Here is a 21,644-nt window from a genome sequence, read left to right on the forward strand (position 1 = left end):
ATTCCAAAGAAAATCAGGAGAATTGCCAGAAAATGTAACATCAAAACTGGCTTTACTATGAAGACAACCATTTACAACAGAACACGCTTGGTCCAATGGTCACAACATACATTACACAGAAAGATTTTATGTAAGGAGCAACATTGGAAGAAAAGAAGATTCCTAGAAGCAACTTATATCACCCAAAACCAAGGATTCTTTAGCCAGCCTAGTGTAGATATTCCCAACATCTGGACTCCTACGGCAAGATTTAATACACTTCGCACATGACCGGAACTAACACACCTCTAGTATACAGGGTGTTTCAGAACTATGGGATCAAACTTCTGGGGGTTGTTCAGTGAACAGTAAAATCCATTTGAGTATAGGAACCCATGTCCAGAAATTTGTCACTACGCCACTACGGCCCTAAGATGCGTTTAAATTTAGAAAAAATATTAATTACCTAAATAGGATCTGATGCATTTATTTTTACCTTTTGTATATGATATTATCACAACAATTGTTCAAAATGTCTTCCTCCAACCTCAATACACCGATTTAAACGCCGCACATGATTTCGGCGGACTACACTAAAAATTTGATCCTCGTTTTGAATGATTTCAAATACTGCTGATATTCGTCCAATTAAGTCTAGCTTTGATTCTACTGGAGTTTCGTAGACTAAAGACTTTACATGTCCCGACAAGAAAAAATCGAGCGACGTTAAATCGGGTGACCTAGGAGGCCAAGAAACTGCTCCACCTCTGGCAATCCAACGGTGCCCAAACCGCTGAGCCAAATACTCGCGTACTTGTACAGCAAAGTGAGCCGGCGCTCCATCATGTTGAAACCACATTTGCTGTCTAACGTTTAGTGGATCATCTTCAAAGAGTTCTGGGAGAACTTCTTCCAAGAAACGCAGATAAATAGGTCCTGTTAACCGTTCCAGTAGAAGGTATGGCCCAATTAAATAATCATCAACAATGCCTGCCCATACGTTGACAGACTAACGATTCTGATGTTTTTTTGGAAAAAATTGCATAAGGATTTTCTTCGTCCCAAACATGGCTATTCCTGCTATTAAAAATACCGTCTCTTGCGAAAGAGGCTTCATCGGTCCACAAAACATATCGTAAAAAATTTGGTTGTACAATGATGTGATCCAGAAGCCATCGACAAAATTGAACTCTAGGATGTTAATCGGCTGCAGTCATACCTTAAACTTTCTGAAAGTGGTAAGGATGGAGTTTTTGCTCGTGTAGTACCCGCCAGAAAAAAAAACGTTACTCGTATTCATATTCTTAGCGACGTCACGTGTGCTATTTGATGGTTCATCGGCAACTCGCTGAAGCACCTCTTCTTCAAATTCGACCGTTTTTACGATTCGAGTAACACCAGTATCATGCATCTTGGTCTTAAACATGCCTGTCTCAGTGAGCCGCCGATGAACCGCAATAAACTTTTTGTATCCAGGATGCTGTCGTTCGAAATAACGTTCATGATACAACCGCGATGCTGCTCGTGCATTGCAGTTTGTTGCTCCGTACGCCAAATGCATATCCGCCAATTCTTGATTGGTAAAGTTTTCCATTAGCAATAAATGTTTAAAAATTGTAAGCTATAAAATTTTTAAACATGACATTGAGAATTGACATCGATAAGCGTTGATTTTAAACAATTGTCGTTATGGTATCATGTACAAAAGGTAAAAATAAATGCAGCAGATCCTATTTAAGTAATTTATGTTTTTTATAAATTTGAACGCGTCTTAGGGCCGTAGTGGCATAGTGACGCATTTCCGGACATGGGTTCCTATACTCAAATGGATTCTTCTTGCACTAAACAACCCCCAGAAGTTTGATCCCATAGTTCTAAAACACCCTGTATAACTCTGTAAAATAGTTGTAATTATAAGTTTTACTGTGCTAATGTCGTGCTAAAATTTGGACATTGGAACTTAGATTTTACAAAGATAATGCCTTAATTCAGGTGTAGTTTGATAGTCTTTATAATCAGCTAATGAATTAAGTAATATCTTAGTTCTGATTAGCTTATGGAATGACTTGTCATTGTTGTAAGCATAGTTTTATATAAATATTCTGCAGTCAATGTAAATATACTAGAACTTTTTAAGTTGATGCTGATGGTTAAAGTTTTACCAGCAATGAGTTCCAGTTAAAATCCCTGTAGCTTCCATCTTGGATAAACTTGCTATTTCTAGATGTAGAATTGGCAGTTGAGTTTAAAGTTTACAAGGACTTTTTTACCAAAAATTAATATCCTAGTCGCAATATTTGGCATCTTTCCTAAAAGAATTTGTAGAATTTCTCGAATTTCATCATGAGGCATAGCACAGTAATATTGTTGCTAGTGCAAATATGCAGAATTTTCTTACTGATGCTAATAGTTAAAGATTCAGCAATATAGAATATTTTATTCAAAATTATCAATTTTGTCTTCTGGAAAGATAACGTTGTTTTGGGAAGACTTTGATCAGTTTTGTCTGCAGTTTTAAGCATCGGATGGAGCGTTTCAATAATTTTGAACATGAGCCAGGTAGTCTTTCCTAGATTCATTTCTTGCCTCTGCATATATAATTGTATTACATATATAGTTCTATCTTCAGCCTCAGATAGAGTTTGAGAGTAATTCAAAAAAGTCATCCATAATTCTCTAAGATACTAATTTTTATTTTAGGTTAAATAAAACTAAGAAATAAAAACCGTATATCTACAGTTTCAGTTTATTAACTTATTTAGACTTTTTATTTCTTATTTTAACCTATGTTTAATCGGGTTTATAAAAAATAAGTTTAGGTTGCGGATGATTCTACTATTTAAAGTTTGACCAACATTGCAAATTCTATTGCAAATAATAGATTTTTATCTGGGAAGATGAATATTGGACATTTTACTATTAGAATTCCTTGACCCTAAGCAGCCTAACTACGAGTATAGTTTTATAGTTTTCTAATAGTCTGCGAAGAAAGTAATACACAAATCGTTTTTAGTGAGCTAGTGAAATCTCGTTCCTCACTTATATATAAATAAGAGCATCTGAATTAATTGATTCTGAAGGATTTTTTAATTATTATTGATTTTAACTTTTTTATTTTAATACTCTTAGGGCTTAATAGCATCGATGAGATTTTGCAGTATAATGTTTTACTTTATAATAATTTGATGGTAAGTCTACTTTGTAGTTCTTTTATTTAAGATATTGTAGTACACTTCTAACTAGTAGTACACTAATAACAATTTTTTTGAATTGCTGGCTATGCAGTTAGTGTCTTCTGAATATCATTCATGTAGTAGTCTTTTAGGGTTTTTTGTCAATCACTTAGGTTTATTAAGTCTTAATTCAAGTCTGTTATGATCAAAATTATTAACTTGTAGTCTTAAGTTACAAGTACTTTAAACTTAAAAAGCTTTATTTGGATGTATACACAATTTAAACATTGCTTTGCCTCATCAAAGTTTCTATTCTGATGATAAAGCTGACTTCTGGGGATATCCTATTTATAACAGCTCGTTGTAAAAGGCTCCATTCTCCTCCAAACCCTCTTAGTCACATCATTGCTAACTACTTTACAATTCTGCATCAAAACTCTATTTTACACCATTAATCTACTTTATCATGCAAAACTTTATCAGACGTGTTGTTATTTTTCTTGCATAACTTTAAAGGCTACGACCCAATTTTTTATAATCTATACGTCGATGACGTTTATTTTCCTATTATACCTTGCATCGAAAAGCAATTTTATAGGTTTCCCAAGATCAATAAAACATTTTTAATTGCATGCAGGTTGTATTCTGGCTACATCACACGTGGTGAACGCGTGAAATAAATAAATGAGAAGGCTTTAGAAGGAAGTAGTGAGGCATAAAAAGATGTATTATTTGCATTTAAGGGCTTATTTATTGTTTGATTATTACAGTTCAGTTGTAAAGAGTATCTAAATTAGCAGATAATATTTACGTACAAATTTCAGTTTTTCCCTCAGTTAGGATTCGTGAGGACTCGAGGTTGATCGTGTAAGCGTTGTTGCTAAATGATGCTAAAAATAGTGGAGGTCTTAAAAATTAAATGCGCTGTAAAAATTATTATAAGGTTTCTTTTTTTGTACACCGTATGGTTAAGTTCAAACTCAAACTGCAAATTTTGCAAATAAAAAGATTTTAATATGACAAGGTGTAATTAAACCTAATATTTGCAGAGGATGGCAACGCTGACTTCGCGAAAGTGGTTTAAAGTCAGATTAATATAAGATGAGCCCAAAGCGGTGGGAATACGTAATAAGCATGCCTAATAGCATTATGTCGCGACATAACACGGAAGCATATGAAGTAAGTTAAATTTAACATAAGAGTTCTCTAGTTATAGAAGTAACTTAACGGAATTACTTGGGTAAATAATAGATATGTAAAGAATGTTGCTTGTGTTTTCGATTTTGCACTGATCAGTTTCGACCGGGTTAGTGCAACAATCGACATTCAGGTTAATTTAAGAGAAAATATCCATAACGAAGTAATACCCAATTTTTAAAGGAAATAATCGACACAAATTTTGCAATTAACTGAAAATTAAGTTTGAAATTACCCTATGCAATTTTCTGGACGTCCGTTAGAGAACTTTTGCCCGAAATCGAACAACTCATTAACGACATAAAATGGATTTGAGAAATACGGCGGTTTATTTAAAAATTCACTTCTTATTTATTGGGTATATTCAACAAGTGGAAAAAAACCAATTTTAATATTGACTAAATACTTTTTTCACAAATTTCCAATCATCGTTGGCAAAATAAATATTTTCCTATGAGAAAAACGCCAATAAAAAGAATTTACACTAAATCTAATCAATGTAAAATCAACAAAAGTGACATTAATTTAAAAGTGTTTAAATTAATGTCGGTAAATTTTTAATTTAACTTAAATTCCAACGCTTTGGGGTTTGATTGACTTTCCAATTACTAATCGAGATTCATGACGGGGGCTCGCTATATTTACAGCCTTTAACTCTGGCACAAACACTGTGGGCATTTCCTCGTTTCAATTTCACTGTCACGCCCAAAACGCTATCTGGGAAAACGCGATGTAATATTTTTTATTTCGAGAAAAAAAGTTTAAAGCGAGTAAACAGTGCAGTAAAACGCTTGAAATGTAATTAAGAATTTTTAAGCGATGGGAAAATATTCAGAAAATTTATAATATAAAGGGAGAAAAATGCTGAAAAGAATTCAAATAATATTAAAAAGATGAAAAACTTAAAAATATATAGGGCGAGTTTCACGAATAAGTAATAAGTTATTAAAAATGTTCGGTAAGAATATACCACGCTTAGTTCTTCCAGTAATTCCAATATATTAAGCATCATATTAATTTAAGTTATGCATGCATATAAAATTAGCAAATAAACCGTTTTACTCTTACTAAGCCAAGATATCTCTGCACTTGAATTATATTTAATTGATCTTCATTTTTAGTGTTTTACTCTCACTAAAAATAACAATTTAAAGACTCAATTTCTCATAGTAAATCCAAGACAAAAATTTAAGTTCACTTAGGATTCTTAAGATATATTTTTTTTTGGAATTTCAGTAAGATCTAGCTTTTAAATATTAAATAGAATAAAAATTAAAAAAAAAATGTGACTGAATTTTCATTCTAAAATCACCTAAAAAGCAGCAATTGAGGATTTCTTCAATGTATCAGCAATTTTGATTTTTGGCAATAAAGCTAAAACGTGTATACTATAATTTTTTTTAAATAAAAGTTGATTTTTTACCATTTACTTTCATAAAAAGTCTTTATTTCCCATAATTTTTTTTTGGAAAACTATTGATAATAACGTTTTTATGTCTCACAGGAAACCAAAGACAAAAAGCAAAATATTTATTATTATATTATAATATTTATTAAAAATTGCAAATTTGTTAAAAATTTACCAAAATCCACTTTCTCCGTATTAAAATGAAAAATCATTGCAAAAATTTGTTGATGAGTTACAGAGCTTATGGAGTTCGTTCAAATCTAAAAGAGAGACTATGGGCAAGAGATATTAAAAGTATTAGATTAATTTTTTTCAATAATAATCGAGAAGCAATTTATTCATATAATCCCTTGCCAAAATTGTCAATTTCTGATAGAAAACTAGAAATAAATCTAATTTTAAAGAAAAACATATTATCCATTCTTTCTCCAAAAGACCACCAAAAAACAAAACAAAAGTAAAAAGTCCAAGTTAAGGCCAAAAAGGAACACGTATTCTGCTCCTAATGAAGTATTATCTAAAAATAAATTAAAAATTGTACAAAAGAAACGCTTATAAAATATAATAAAGAAACTTTTATCTAGACATAAACCTACATAGATGACATTACTTTAAGTTTCTTAAGTTTTCTACTTAAAGTTTCTTTATCATATTTTATAATCGTTCTTTTTGTACAATTTTTAATTGATTTTTAGGCCTGATGATGCTTCGTTAAGAGCGAAATACGTCTAGCTTTTTAAAAGTTTAAAAAATTATATGTATGTTTAATGACTTGGAGTTTTTACTTTTGTTTCAGTGATTTCAAAGGTTGATTTTTTTACTATTTGTACACATAAACAATCTTCATTTTCCACAAGAAAAAATAAGACTAAAAACATTCCAAAATTACTACATTTTTAAATTAATGTCTTTATATTTTATATTAATGTCTCCCTAAAAAAAGTATTTCACAGACTTTTTTCAAAAAACGGTAATTTCTGAAGTCCTCTTCCCCAAAATTTTTGACAAAAGAAAAATATGTCTATTAAACATTTTGAAAGTTTTTTGAAACCTAAAAAGATTATTTTTTCGCTATTTGCGCACATCAAAAGTGTGCATTTTTCATTTTTTTTTTGTGAAAATTTTGGTTAATTTCTTGCAGGAAAAACATGGAAAAAAAGTGAAATTTCCTTTGAGATTCCAAAAAACATAATTTTTTGAAAATGCTCCAAAATTGACATTTTGAAACAAAGAAAAATCAATTTGAGAAGAAAAATAAACAAAGAATAAAAGAAATATTGCCTTAAAATTTCAGGTTAATAAATAATCTGAATATATACCAAAATCCACTTATTAAAAATAACAGAAAAATTTATTAATGAATTAAAAGGATTGTGAATAGAGTTTGTTCAGATGAACACTAAAAATACTTCAGAAATACTAAATTTTTAAAAGAATTAACCTTAAGAAAATTTTAAGGTATTTTACATATTTTTTCTGAAAAATAATCAAAAGCAAATTTCTTTGAAGTACTTTGCTAAAAGCTTCCATTTTTGTTAGAAAAACCAAAGAAATAATTTTTTTAACTTTAGAACCTCATTTTTGGTTTTAGAATTTCTAATTAGAAAAAAAGAACTCTTTACCGATAAATAAATTTTCTCGAGATTTTAAGTCAAATGTTTTTTTAAATAATCATCAAAAATATATAAGTTAAATCAAAAAAAAAATTGATATTTTATTCACTACTTGTCAATAAAATAATAAAATTTGTAAAAATTTAGAAAACTTTGGGCCCCTTTTCTAATAGGAATATCAAGAAGAACGAATTCTTAAGACTTTAGGTTACAGAATATTTTGAAAATCCACCAGTATCCACTTTTTAAATTTTAAAATACTTCAAAAAACAAAACTACAAAAAAGATACATTTATTGGTGAATTGAAGAGCTAATGAGATTTGTCCATATAGATAGTTAGATAGTTATATCTAACATAACATATATGTATATCTAACATATAGTTAGATATACATAACCATAATACGAGAAATCGTATAGACTTCATACTGGTCGACAGATGTAACACAACCCAAATGTATAATTCAGTTCTATACAAAGGTGTAATTCTATTTAACAACTTGCCTGCTAACATCAAAAATTGTATTACTTTGAATTAATTCAGAGGGCTCTTGAGAAAATTTATCCCTATTCATGATAAATAATATTGTGTTTGTTATTTTATTATGTTATTTTCATTATGTATTTTATTAAGTTTTACTATAGTATGCATTATTTCCGCTCCAATCATCATCTTGATTGTGGGTTTATCTGTTGACTGGGTATTTTTGGGCCAATCGGGATACTGGTTACAGCTTTTTGGAACTACCAAAGCATTTCTAAGTGTTACACGGGGAGACCAATGTGTCTGGTCAGCAAGGTCAACCAAGTTCCAAATGTGTGTCATCGGCTGCTTGCAACCGAACCGACTTGATCAACCTGAGTCGACATTATTTTTATTATTATAAGGCAAACAACAATTAACTGTACTTTTAATAAGTGGGGCAAGGAAATAATGTTTAGGTTAAGTCTAGTTTTAATTTATGGTCTACCTCTGATAGGATATTTCTGGAACCGGGATGCTGTTTCTGGATTACCGAGACCATCTATGGACAAACCGGAGTGTCCTGATACAGTTTTGGCCAACTAATACTTTTACTTTATTTTTCATTTATGTTTTTATTGAATGTAGCTTTTTGCTAAATAAAGATATTATTTATATAAAAACTAAAGATATTCCAAAAATACTATATATAAGTGTATCCCTAAGAAAAACTTTAGGGTAAAAGGTATTTTACACATTTTTCCAAAAAATAGACTAAACAAATTTTATTCAAGTCCCTCGACAAAAATTTCTATTTCTGGCAGGAAAACAAAAGGAAAAAAAATAATATTGAAAGTTGCTTTTTTGTACAGGGCGCTACAAATTCAAACCGCCTTATTGGGATCTCGAAAAGCGTAAGAGATAGAAGGTTGTTTAAATTATGGCGTAATTTGTTGCTTCTTCAAATTCCGCTTAAAATTTAAAAAAAAACCGAATACGTTCGGAAATACTCTAAAAAAACCGAAATTTTGAAAAATATTTTCTATTTATTTCTTACGTTAATTATCCTGTCAAAGTAGGCAATAGTTAGTAAAAGCCATTTTCTTCGACTTTTTCTCTCTTAGAATCAATCATGAACTTAATTTTTTCAAATCTGAACCTCAATTTTTTATTGACCACCTTAATAATATACAATTATAAAACCATCAACTTAAAATTTCTTTATGACATCAAATGATATTTTAAAGTAAAAAAAATATGCTGGTCCTATGCTATAGAAAATAAAAAATACTTTTGCAATATTATAATCATATCAGTCTAAATTTACTATGAAACGTAAATTTATTTTAAAATAATATTTTATTGAAGCGTGATAAATTAAACTGTTTAAATTAAATTAAAATGTTTTATTAAATTATAATATTCAAAAAACTATAGATAATTGATTTTTGTTGTTAAAGTCTTAAATTCTAAAATTAGACTAAGAAAAAATATAATATATTAAACATAAACATATTTTAGGTTAATGTAAAAAAAGTAATTAATAAATGCACAGAAGAATCAATAAATGAGTAGAAAACAAAGGAGGGTTGTTTGAACATTTACTCAAGAGCTTAATTATTATTATCCTTAGTTTAATTGAGTTGTTAATGTTTAATTTATTAGTTGTTATTTTTTTGTTTTGATGTTTTTGTTATCTATGTTAATTTGTTTAAAATTTAAAAATATCATAAAATATTTGAATTGAGTATGGTTATTGGTTATTAAATATGAAATATCTTCGTATTAATCCTTTAGATATTATTGGGTCAAAAGTTTTAATATTGTATGTGTGATAATTGTGATTTAACTGTATTATAAGGTATGTCGTATAATTGTGATTTAACTGTAGCGAGAGTCATAAGCGTAGGACCGCACCTATTTTTTTTTTTAGAAAATATTAAAATATTTTTATTCTTGTCAAAACACTAACAAGTCGAAAGTTTTAATATGTTATGATGTTAAGGTGGTTAAAACGTGATTTTAAAAAGACGAAACATTAGATATTAAATCTAAAAATCTCATTTCATAGAGGAGAAGAAACGGCCTCAATAAAGTTTTATCTATTTTGACAAAAAATTAAAAATACTTTTTAGAAATTTTTAAAAATTTTTAAGCGGAATTTTAATAAGCATCAAATTACGCAACTTTGTCATTGTTTATCTGACCTTGTCTCTTAATTTCTTAAGGTTTTCTAAATCCTAATAATGAGGCTTGACTTGGGCTACCCTGTACATATGTATGTATGTTTTTCTTTAAATGAACGCTAAATAAAAACATTTTCTTTCTAAGATACAGATTTTTAAAAAACAATTATTCAAACAGTCCTATGTCATTTCCAGTTTTAATAAGAGAGACAAGAAAAATATAGTTTTCGTAAAGATACGTGAAGAAAAATTACTATAGTATCCAGGCAGCAATACTACTAACTCAACATACTTCTTCGTACTATCTTGGTAACATCTTCTTAGTACTTTAAAATTTACTAAAACTGAATGATGGCAGCAATTTCCAAGTGAATTGCCGCCATTACCCGCATTAGTATAGACATCTTTATCAGAATTGCCCTTCAGAAGCAAAATGCTCATATTTTATTTAACTTAAAATTTAAAGCGAGGGATGGCAGCAATTTCCCCAAAAATTACTACGTCCTCAAAAAGGTCCTTTGAATAAAAAAACCAAAAAAATTCAGACACAGTTAAAATAAAGTGCTTTACATTTATATCCTATAAACGTAACGACTATATGCTCGGGAGATAAAATAGGAACCGGAAAATAATACTTAGCTTTAAAAAATCCCAGAAAACATTTTAAACTGAATGAATTAATTTAAGTGGATTTCGTTGTCAGGCGGTACAGAAAAAAAAGTAGAAGAATAATTCTCGCTGCTTAACCCTTTTTAAAAAGTATAAAGCAAAAAATGATACTCTCGGGAAAACACGCCTATTAGGCACATTAACGGAAAAGCTAATTTTACTCCATTAGAAACCAGACAATTTACACTCGGTTCTGGATTTGATTACATAACGAAGTTACAGTTTAGATTTAAATGTAATTAGATTCCTAATAAGTATAGTCAAATGGTTTCTATAATATGATTGGAAAACATTTTTGTATAAGAGATTTATATGTTCTTTGAAGTACCCAGTGTTAACTGGTTCAGCACTTCAGAAATCAATTTGATATTTTGTATAGATTTTTGGAATTCATTGTGTATTTTGACATCCAAAAAATCCAACAGACTATTAGCTAATATAATAAAAAAGACATATATAAACTTTGTCTTGGTCCGAATTGGCCAGAAATATGAATTATATTTGGTATATACACTCCAGGTAGATTTCTTTCTTGAGCGTCAAAATATATATGCATGGAACAGCAAATTATAGGCAAAACTTTAATAAAGTTTAAAAAAAATTATATATTTTATATTTTTTCTGAATTGTAGATAAAAAATTTCAGGAATAAAAAAAACTTTTTTTGGAATTTTAGGTCGTAAAGTATAGTTATAAAAAATGCAGCCATATATTTCTATCAAATATTTTCATAAAACTGGCAAAAAGGACGTGGCGATAAAATATATATTAATAAACGGTCAATTTTATTTCCTATTTTGGCCATCAATATGTAAATAAAGTCGGGTAAACTGGATTTTTTTTGACCAAAAATAACTATAGATGGCTTTTAGTTAGTATGACTACTTTAGCATATATTGTTGACTTTTTTTGGATATTTTGGAAAAGCCACGTTAATTGTATCTATTTGTTGATTATTTTTAATATATTTAAAATATACTAGGCCTATTATTTTCATTTATTAAAAAAGGTGACCCAAAGTAACTTAAGACACATATTAGATATATACCAAAAACTCTACGGCAGGAACCGAAGATAAATCGATGTTCAAGGGATAATTCGTCACTGGCAAGAAACTTAAGTAAATTATTGCTTTAAAGAATATCCTGAATATCAAATAGGCGAACCATGAAGAATATATCTGAGGCATTTTTAGACTCTTTCACAGAAATATTAAATTTTAGAGGATAATTTTTCTGTGATACAAATGTTTGTTAAAATGTATTGGCAAGCGAGAGTGACTTAACTAGAAGAAGAGAAAAAATTTAAATAATATTTTCTATATAGCATAAAAACCGTTTCTTGTAAAAACAAATAATAAAATAAATTCTAGGATTACTCTACATTTTGCCGGAGGTTCAAATTATTCATAAACGCAAGGTCTGTATAAAGGCGCTAAAAACATGATTAGAAATAATTAACTTAATGGCTTCACCGCAATTTATAATTAAAACAAACATTTGGCGTCAGGTCGGTCGGTTTACCTCTAAAATAAATTTTAAATAATTTTTGAATTTAAAGTTTGTTTTGAGCGGAAAATGCTTAACAGACAACGGAAGGGTAAAATTAAAAAGCGTTAATATATATATATAATATTTATATCAACAGTGATTTAAAGTGCATGAAGACACGGAATTTTTGTGAAATTTTAAGGGCTTGGATGCATTTCTTTTTAGTTTGGCACTGATTTAAGAGTATAAACATTAAATTAAACAGTAAATCAAATTAATTTAATGTTATGCAAATGAACTTGATCGATCGTTTTATTAGTATTTTTTTCACATTAACTCTTTCCTCCTGAGTTGCACTGTTACTCTTAATCGCATTGTTAATCGTAGACCACTTATGATTTCTTTGATCATCCTGCTGATATTTTACATTGAGATATTGATGACAATGATACATTATTATACTGGAAGACCATGGTAAAGAATCACATACAATTTGTTTCCTTATAGAAAAACGTAGTTGAGACTGGCCCTTTGATAGAATAATTAATTTAAGGTTAGGCTCATAGTTCATCATCAAAAAGCGTCTTGTTGACGTTCATAAAGCGTAAATTGGAGATCTAGCTAAATATAGAGAGAGATGAGATAATCACAGGAAGGATTCAAAATCTTCATTAGTCAATAGAAGCTTTGTTTAAAATGAATAAAAACGTTTCTGGTTAATGAGTTTTTTGTTTAACCTGATTTAGCTAAAGTTGGTTATTTATGTTTTTAGAGGATAGGGGTCACTGAATAGAGATTGAATTATATGACACAGTTATTAAAGTTCTTCATGATCTCGTAAGTCAAGATCTTTATTCAAGGATATGTATTTTGGGTTTAGCAAATTTAACCAGTTCTCATTTCTATTAGGAATTAGAGTAATAATAGCATAAATAAATCCTGATAAAGTGTATTCAAATTTAAATGAATAAGCAATGGCATTTTTAAAATAACCACCCTCTATATAGAAATCTAACTATTTGTATACCAACACTAATATTCAAACTTGGTTTATCATCCATGTAAACCTAAACTAAACTTTGATTTTACAATCAAAATGTTTAAAACTACCATTATAATTAAGCACAAAAGTGTTAGGAAACAAAGACGCCTCCAACGACACCGCCATTAACTCTTATGGCCACGATGCATAAAAAGCTCATAAACTCTGCCCATAAAACTCACACTTTTTGCTTTTCTTATTCATAGCTTCTTTTCCCGGCATCCTAATCTCTATATTACAAATTCTTGTTTACCCAGACAAGTAAAGTCTTTCAAAAAATTTCAAGAGCACGTAAGAGGGAGAGGTTGTGCGGTTACGTATATTTTCATGAGTTTTAGTCTGGAAGGTTAGACACTCGGGATCAAAATGTTTTAATTTAGTTTTGTCATTCAAACGCATTTATAATCACGTTTTTAACCCAGTTTTAGGGGCACATTCAAATTTACCAGGCGGTTCAAATTACAGCCCTCATACCGGAATTCGATTATCAAATTCCACTCGGCATAATCGGGGTGATGTAAGAGATTTAATTTAAATTTTCATTTCTATTCGGAACATCTGAGAGAGGGCGAAACTTAGTTAAGAATTGGGCGGGATTCCAGGATAGGATATATGTTTTTCTTACCCAAGTTTTAGACTTTCTTATTAGATTTTGAGATTAAAGATGAAATTTATATGATTGTTAAATTATTTAAAATGGTATACGCGATACGCTTTTATTAATAAAGAAATTGTCACGGTAAACTTTAAAACGAATAAAAAAGAGTTACTACTCTTTAACTCGTGGTCTTTTTCTTCTTGTTGTAAATACAAAATAAAAATTAGACGTTGATAAAGGTGTTAAGCATTGTTTTTCTATTTTCAAGCATTTTTAGCTTCAGCTTACTATGAATTGGATTTAAGGGGATATAATAAATCTACAATGTGCATTGAATATATCTTTATTGGCTCAATTATATTGCAAATTTTATGAGAAAGCGAAATTAGTTACACAAGATCTATCAGAAAAGAATCCATGCTGATAAACTGGAATTTGATTTTGGAGAAAGTGTTGTCATAACGAATGATTTCGAGAAGCTGTTGAAAAATTACAAAGAATTAATATGGGTGGAAAATTTTTAAATAATTCCCTTCTTATGAACCAGATATACTCTCGTAACGTTTTTTCTACCTCTCAGGAAATACCAGTATTAGATTAAAAATATAGAATTATAGGCTAGAATAAAGTGTATAAGTACAATCCTTTACAACAAAAATAGGAACACAATTAGAACCAGCAGTGGGTTTATTCTTTGAAGACTTGCTTATAGTCATAATATCTTCAGAAGTAAGTATGGGGAAAATGTTGACGAAATTGGATTGACAAATCATATTAAGCTGAAGCTATTTGCTGTGGAGCTTGATAGGCCGCAAATAAATCTCTCATTATCTCAGGAATTCTTAATTACATTCTCTTTTTAAAACGATCAAAATGTTAAGGGAATTAAGTGTACCATCTTCTAGGCCCGAGTAACATGCTTTCTATAAGCTGCGTATACTTGAGATTTAATAGGGTGACCCAATGCAGTATGCCTAAAATAATAGAGGTTATTACAGTGGATTTTAAAGCCTTGACATGTTTTTTTTTAAAATATTACTTATAATTTCCTAGGAGAACCAATTTGGAGAACTTCATCGCCTTTAAGAGGTTCCGTTGATGTATAAATGAATTCTAGTATAATATAGAACTGATGGCAAGCATCGGATAAATCACTCCAGGCTGAAATAGGCAACCAATTAGATTCCAAAATATTACATGATCTGAATCCGCGACTACAGAAAGAAAAATGACTGCTGTAATGCGTAAATAAGTCTTCTTACATTTTGATAACAAATTGTGAGATCAAGGCTGAAAGTGATTTCTAGTTTTTTGAAATGGTAGATGATACTCCTTTAGAGAACTTCAATTCTGAATGAGATTGACCTCACCTTTCTCTCTACGTTGTTAACTCTATAGACTTCACTCTAAGGAGTTCCCTAAGCGACCCTTAGAGTCTTATGTTTATTGCAATTGGGTTTTCCTAATTTTATAATAAAGGATACTTCAATTTGTTTACCTGTGACTCGATTCAAGAGAGTAGAAACTTGGACTTTATTTAAATTATTTTTTCTTATATTAAATTATTAGGTTATTGGTTCCCCCTAAAAAAATTATTTGTTTAAAATTGTATCACCTATATAACCATAAACTATCGGACAAAATACAAAATTATTTGAAATTCTTGGATACATAAAATTATGGTGTGAAAATGGCTTTATATGCCTAAAAAATATGAAAATTTATTTATAATTCCTGGGACATATAAAATTTCCGCCAAAGGTCCGGGAAACATTAAAAACTATTGCCAATTTCTGGAAAATATTTAGTACGTCTTTAAATAAACAAAATGCCTCTTTTAAAATAAGAAGTTACTTCAAATTCATGGATGACTTTAGGTTTATAGTTTATTCAAACTAGCCGGATATTACAAAAAGGTATTGGCTGGGACAAACTTGAAAATTGGTTCAGAAGTCGGAAACGTACGGAAAATGATGAAAAATAAAAATGACAAAAAAATGACGCCAAAAGCATAAAATTTACAAAGTTTATCAAGTGACTGGAGTAGAATGAAAGACATTAAGTGCCTGGACAAAATTAAAATGACTTTCAGTGCAACAGAAAATTTCTCAAGACATGCAATAAAGTTATTTATTAACTCTTAATAATAACAAAATTCCTTCAGGATAAGAATGTATATATTTAGTCAAACGAATGAGCCGAGAGTGATGAACAAAAACAGTAACTTTTAATTTCTTATTTTTATTTTTTTTGCAATAAATTCGCATCCAACACCAAAATGTTAAAAAAAAAATAAAAAAACATGTATGTATACATCTTATAATCAAGTTGCTTTTAATAACCTTTTTGACATCCCTATCAAATAAACCTGATATCACTGATGCTATGCATATTGTCGTCTTCAATGCGATGAATAAACCAAAATATTTGTAGTCATTAATTGGTGATTTTAGGATCAGATGTCATATAGTCAGTTTCTTAAACACTTATAGGTCATATGATCTGTATTTATAGAATAACTTCTTCTTTTCTTCGCGGTTAATGGACCTGATGCATATAATGATTACAAGCTAGTGAATTTTGAACTTTTTAACTGTTTTAAAGGAATTCAACTGCCTGAAAGAAATACGAAATTTCTTTAATTACGTGAAATTTCTTGAACGAAATAGTTATATTTTCTAGAACATATTTCTCTCAACTGCCCAGAAAAAAGTAAAGAAATTGCCTGGGATTTCCATAAAGTTTCTAAGAAATTTCGGATGTCCATGGATACCCCTTAAAAGTCCAGAAATTTCTTGTTTTTTATAGAACTAAGGGAATTTTGCCGAAAACTACTTCAGATAAGTTACCCTAATTTCATTAAGAGAGTGGTGAAGCTGAAAAACTAGTTCTAACCCTAAAATATTTTTTTTCTTCTATTACTTCCCTCTGAAACTATAGGACTCTTGGATAATAATTTCTTGATCTTTATTCAGCGTGATTTCTTTTGGGCATTAAAAATTAAATAGTTGACTACTGATTTAACCTATTAATGTTAGTAAAAATATTAAGCAATTCATCTATAAGGGTGCTTTTAGATTATTGGATCTGTTACATAGAAATTCTAGAGTTTAGAGTGTTGATGACTATCCGGAAGAACTAAGGTAATTACGCTAATGGATTTTCCTTTTGGTGTCTTACCTAATAAATTTGTGATCTAGTGATAACAATAAATGATGGTTGAAAAAAAAATGACTAGATTTTCAATAGTTTTTAGAACTAAAAGTGAGTTTTTTCAAGTAATTGATTTGTTCAGAAATTGTATTAACTTCTTTTCTGCTGGTAGTAATCAGCACTACTTCGATTTTCGATCTTTTCTCCATTGTTTTTCATGTTTATCCCAATCAGCTTCCTAATATACTCTTATTCTACGTCAGAAGTCATATATTTATGTTCTTCTTTCATCAAAAAGTATGTAATTCACGTTTACAAAACAACACATTATTTTAAAAATCTGTAACACAAGCCTATAAAACATAAAAATATATCCGATTTCAACTACTGCCAACAGATTGCAAATTTATGTTTTATAGTACCACCAAAATATTTATCTATGATATTATAAAATAAAATTTGTGTTTTTGTCGATAAGGCTGACAATGCATAATTTTTTCGCGTGTTTATATAAATTTATCGTTTTTATAAAACGGCTTTATTAAATGAAATAAAAAACTTTTACATGTAATTTTTGCGTTTTTAATCAAATATATACTAACTTATGAAACTAGTTTTTTTTAAAAAACTAGAAAATCCATATAATTATATTATTCTGAATGGCTTAAAAATTTAATCTCGAACTCCCCATTGATATTTTCCTCAGTTAAAGTTCATTTTAGGAATGAGAACGTAATAAACAGCCATTAGTCCACGCTTTTAGATTCTATTTGTCTGCCTGATATTGACAATTTGACTATGATAAAGTGAAGGGTGGAAATAGAATAAATTTTTTTTTAATATTTACTAAGACATTTAAGTTTCAATTAAGAATAATTAAATCTTGCTACATACTGAAATATACATATTTAGTAATATTAAAGAAAAAAATATGAAACAAATTTTACGTCCTCAAAATTTTAAAAATTATTTTTTCTATTATTCCTTATCTGATAATAGAACATCTCTATATTATTTATATATTTTTTATGTTTTATAATTATTTTATTAATATATGTTAATTATGCTTGGTACATTTTTCGCTTGTATTCTAATAATTCAATTTTTTGTTTTAATCCCTAATCCATCTCTGAATTATTCTGTTTCGCATTTTTTTTTTCGCATTCAAAAAACAGCACATTTTTTCACTTGTAATATAAACCTGTAGTTTTTAGAAAATGGCTTTATTAAATTAAAAAGTTTGCATGTCTATTTTTTATATTAACTACTAACCTATAAAACTACTTTATTTGGTAAAAGCAAACTGTATAAAACCCAAACATTTTTACTATTCAACTCCCTAAATGGTTTAAAAATTTAATCTCGAACTCACAATTGATATTTTCCTCGATTAAACTTCATTTTACGAATCAGAAAGTAATGAGCGGCCATTAGGTTTACGCTTCTATTATTTTTAATTCTATTTGTCTGCCTGCTATTGACAATTTTACTTCGATAAAGAAAAGAGTTGTTTAAAAGGACGGAAAAGCTTAAGAAAAGTTGATATTTACATAGACATTTTATAGTTATTTAATATAGTGTTTTTATTAAATAAAATAAGAATACGACATTTTAGTTCAAGTCTACATTAATTAATATATCTAAATCTTGTTACATACTGAAATATCTTTAGTAAACTTGTTCTAAAATATTCAACAAATTATTTTTTTTCTCCAAATTTTACCAATTATTTTTTAATCGTTTGATAATAGTGTTTATCCTCATAATTTTTTTATATTTTTTTTGTTATACTGATGATTTTTCAATATCTATGGATTTGTCTAGAAAAGCATTTTTTAAACTGCTCATTACATATTGGTTACGCTTATTATCTTTTAAGCTTTCTTCAACTTATCTCTGAATTATTCATTTCCCATTTTTTGATTTTTATTTTTGCATTCACAAACCAATATATTTTTTTACTTGCTTATGTAAATTTATAGTTTTCATAAAATGAATTTATTAAATGAAAAAAATTATCTAATATATTTCATATGTCTATTTTTTGGATTTTCTTTAAAATATATTAACATAGTTTATTTTGTACAAACAAAGTGTATAAAATTCAAATGAGTGCATTATTTAACTTTCCTAATAGTTCAAAAATGTAATTTTGAACTCCCAATTGATATTTTTCTCGGTTAAGCTTTACTTTATAAATCAAAAAGAACAGCTAATATAGGTTCAAGCTTTTTTTCTTCTTAAACATCTCTTATCGGAGAGTTGCTATCTAAACCTTGTTGACTGCAGCTCTGAACTCTCTCGTCATCTGCTAATGGTCCGCTTTACACAAATCCTTCACTGGACTATCAGTTGGAGAAATATGTATTTCTGTCCTCTCATTATATGATTTAGATATTTAAACTTTATTTTTTATGGTGTTATTGATTTCGCACTTCTTCTGCATCGAACAGATTCGACAGGTATGCTTTCTACCTTTTAATCTTTTTCCCTATGTCAGTTATCATATGCCCACTTAAATACTTGATAATATCACTAGCTTTAAACCTGTTACCTGTCAAAGAGTATTTGTCAAGGTTCTTCTCTAGTACTTCTGTTTCCTTACATTAAACCCTTGCATATTCTTCTTTGGCTTTCTTGTATCGTTTGATTTAGTATCCTGTATTCTATGTTGCCTTTGTTCTTTCTCATTTCATCCATAAGATCTAGAAGGTCTGTGCTTTTTCTTGATTCTTTGGATTTTTAGATTTTTTTCAGTTATTGTTTCTAAGCCTATTTGTATTTACTTCCACTTTTTATGTACACTGACTTTATTTAAAGTAATAAAATCTCTTATACATTTGATAACCTGCTCATTTACTGTGCCGCGAATTTTAGAATTCTTAAGAAATTTTGAGCTTATATAGTTGTTTTAAAGTTTTGTAAAGTAATCTATTTCATTTTATGTATTGAGTTTAGAGATATTTAAAACTGGGCGGTAGTTGGAATTAGCTTCATCATCTGGGTAGGTTTTTACAGCTTTGACGGAGTTTTTGTAAAGGCTATTTCTAGCAGTACTTTCTAAGTAATTCGCAGGAGATATCTAGGTATACAATTGACACTCTGGTAGTTTAATTAATGTATTTGTTATCATAAGATTTCTAATCTGACAGAACTTTACCAGTCGATCCCTTCCTATTATTCCTTTCCTCGTAGTCCAAATCTCCTGTGTGTGCTTCGACCTTGTCTTTGGCTGCTTTAACGTTTAACTGACCCATAACTATTGTAATATTATGAATCTTTATGCTTCTAACGATATCATTAAGCTCGGTATAAATCTAAATTCTTCAACTTCGTCGTGTATATTCATATTTCGTGTATGTGTTTTAAGTTGAAGCATCATAACTCTGTTTGAGTAAAGTGTAAAATTTTAAACCGTACCAGTAAACTTTTTGTGTAAAATGCTGTTCCCTCCAGAGATCCTCCGGAGTTGATAAATGGGGAATTATTAACTCCGAAATATTTTGTTGTACATTGTCATAAATGCTGTGTAGGATTGTACTAAGGATACACTTGCATGTCTTTAATGTAGTGGTTTCTCCTTACCTTCTGCATCCATATGCCATTGGTCATTTTCTTGATTTAATAGGTATAATTTTTTATCCATAGAAAAAGTGAGTACCCCAGGGATAAGAAATTTTGGATTTAAATATTTTTAATTCTCTTTGTCTGTCTGCTATTGACAATTTTATTTTGATAAAGTAATAAATGGAACAAAACAGTGAACATATTATTAAAAAATAGTGAAAATATTACCTCAGAACTAAAAAGCTTCTAGTTAATTTTAATATGAGATCACGTTTTTGATATGGAATATATATATATATACCATTTATAATGTCCTATATAATTTTTTAAAGTAAATTCAAAAAAGTCTGCATTTGCTTCCTTTTAATATACAAAAACTTTCAATTGATCTGCTGCCACGTCATCATTACACATAACCATTAAACTGATTTTGAATGGAAATCTATAACAAACTGTAGCTTTCCATCTATATGGTACCAAATTCTGTCAGGTTCTCTAATGCTAAACCAGCTTGGCTGTAACTGGGATAAATTTTCTTTCTTGCCAAAAATCCATTCAAGATATTATCTTATTTGACCCTAAAACTGGTTTAGAATGGGAGTCTACAACTAGCTCCGGTTTATAATGTTACCATCGGCCAATAGCTTCAATTTTTTTGCAAATCATCAAAAGCAACTGAATTGTAACCACTTTATAGTACCTCCAATAACACTAGACAAAGGAAGCTTAGGAGACTCGTGCACATAAAAATAGAAAAAGGCTATCACTCTGGAATATATTCTTTTGAATAATAATTCTGTAGGATAATTGCAGGATATCTTACTGATTTACATTAAGTTATTCAAGTTTAAATTACTTAATTGTTTAGAGAGAACATTCTTCTTTACAAAGTATTCTTGCTCCTTTGCCGTAACCACAATGCTTTCCCATTTCACTGCCTCCGGTTCGCTTACAAAATACCTTTTCCTGCTCCGTTGTCTTATTCCTCACCGTGACAATAACATAAATAAAATTAATTACACATACAAATTGAACGCGTTTGTTCGTGACTCCGGATCGATGGCTGAGATACTCGCGATTTGCGGGTTTGTCCCTTCTCGGTTGC

The 21,644-nt window shown here is 29.3% G+C and overlaps 1 protein-coding gene across 2 annotated transcripts in view; it reads left to right on the forward strand.

Annotated features, from left to right (window-relative positions):
• Positions 1–21,644, forward strand: part of LOC126743110 (sodium/calcium exchanger 3) — a 172,909-nt gene that overhangs the window by 50,519 nt on the left and 100,746 nt on the right. The gene's annotated exons all lie outside the window — the stretch shown is intronic.

Source organism: Anthonomus grandis, chromosome 12 (genome assembly GCF_022605725.1).
Source record: "Anthonomus grandis grandis chromosome 12, icAntGran1.3, whole genome shotgun sequence".
In the NCBI taxonomy this organism is placed as follows: domain Eukaryota; kingdom Metazoa; phylum Arthropoda; class Insecta; order Coleoptera; family Curculionidae; genus Anthonomus; species Anthonomus grandis.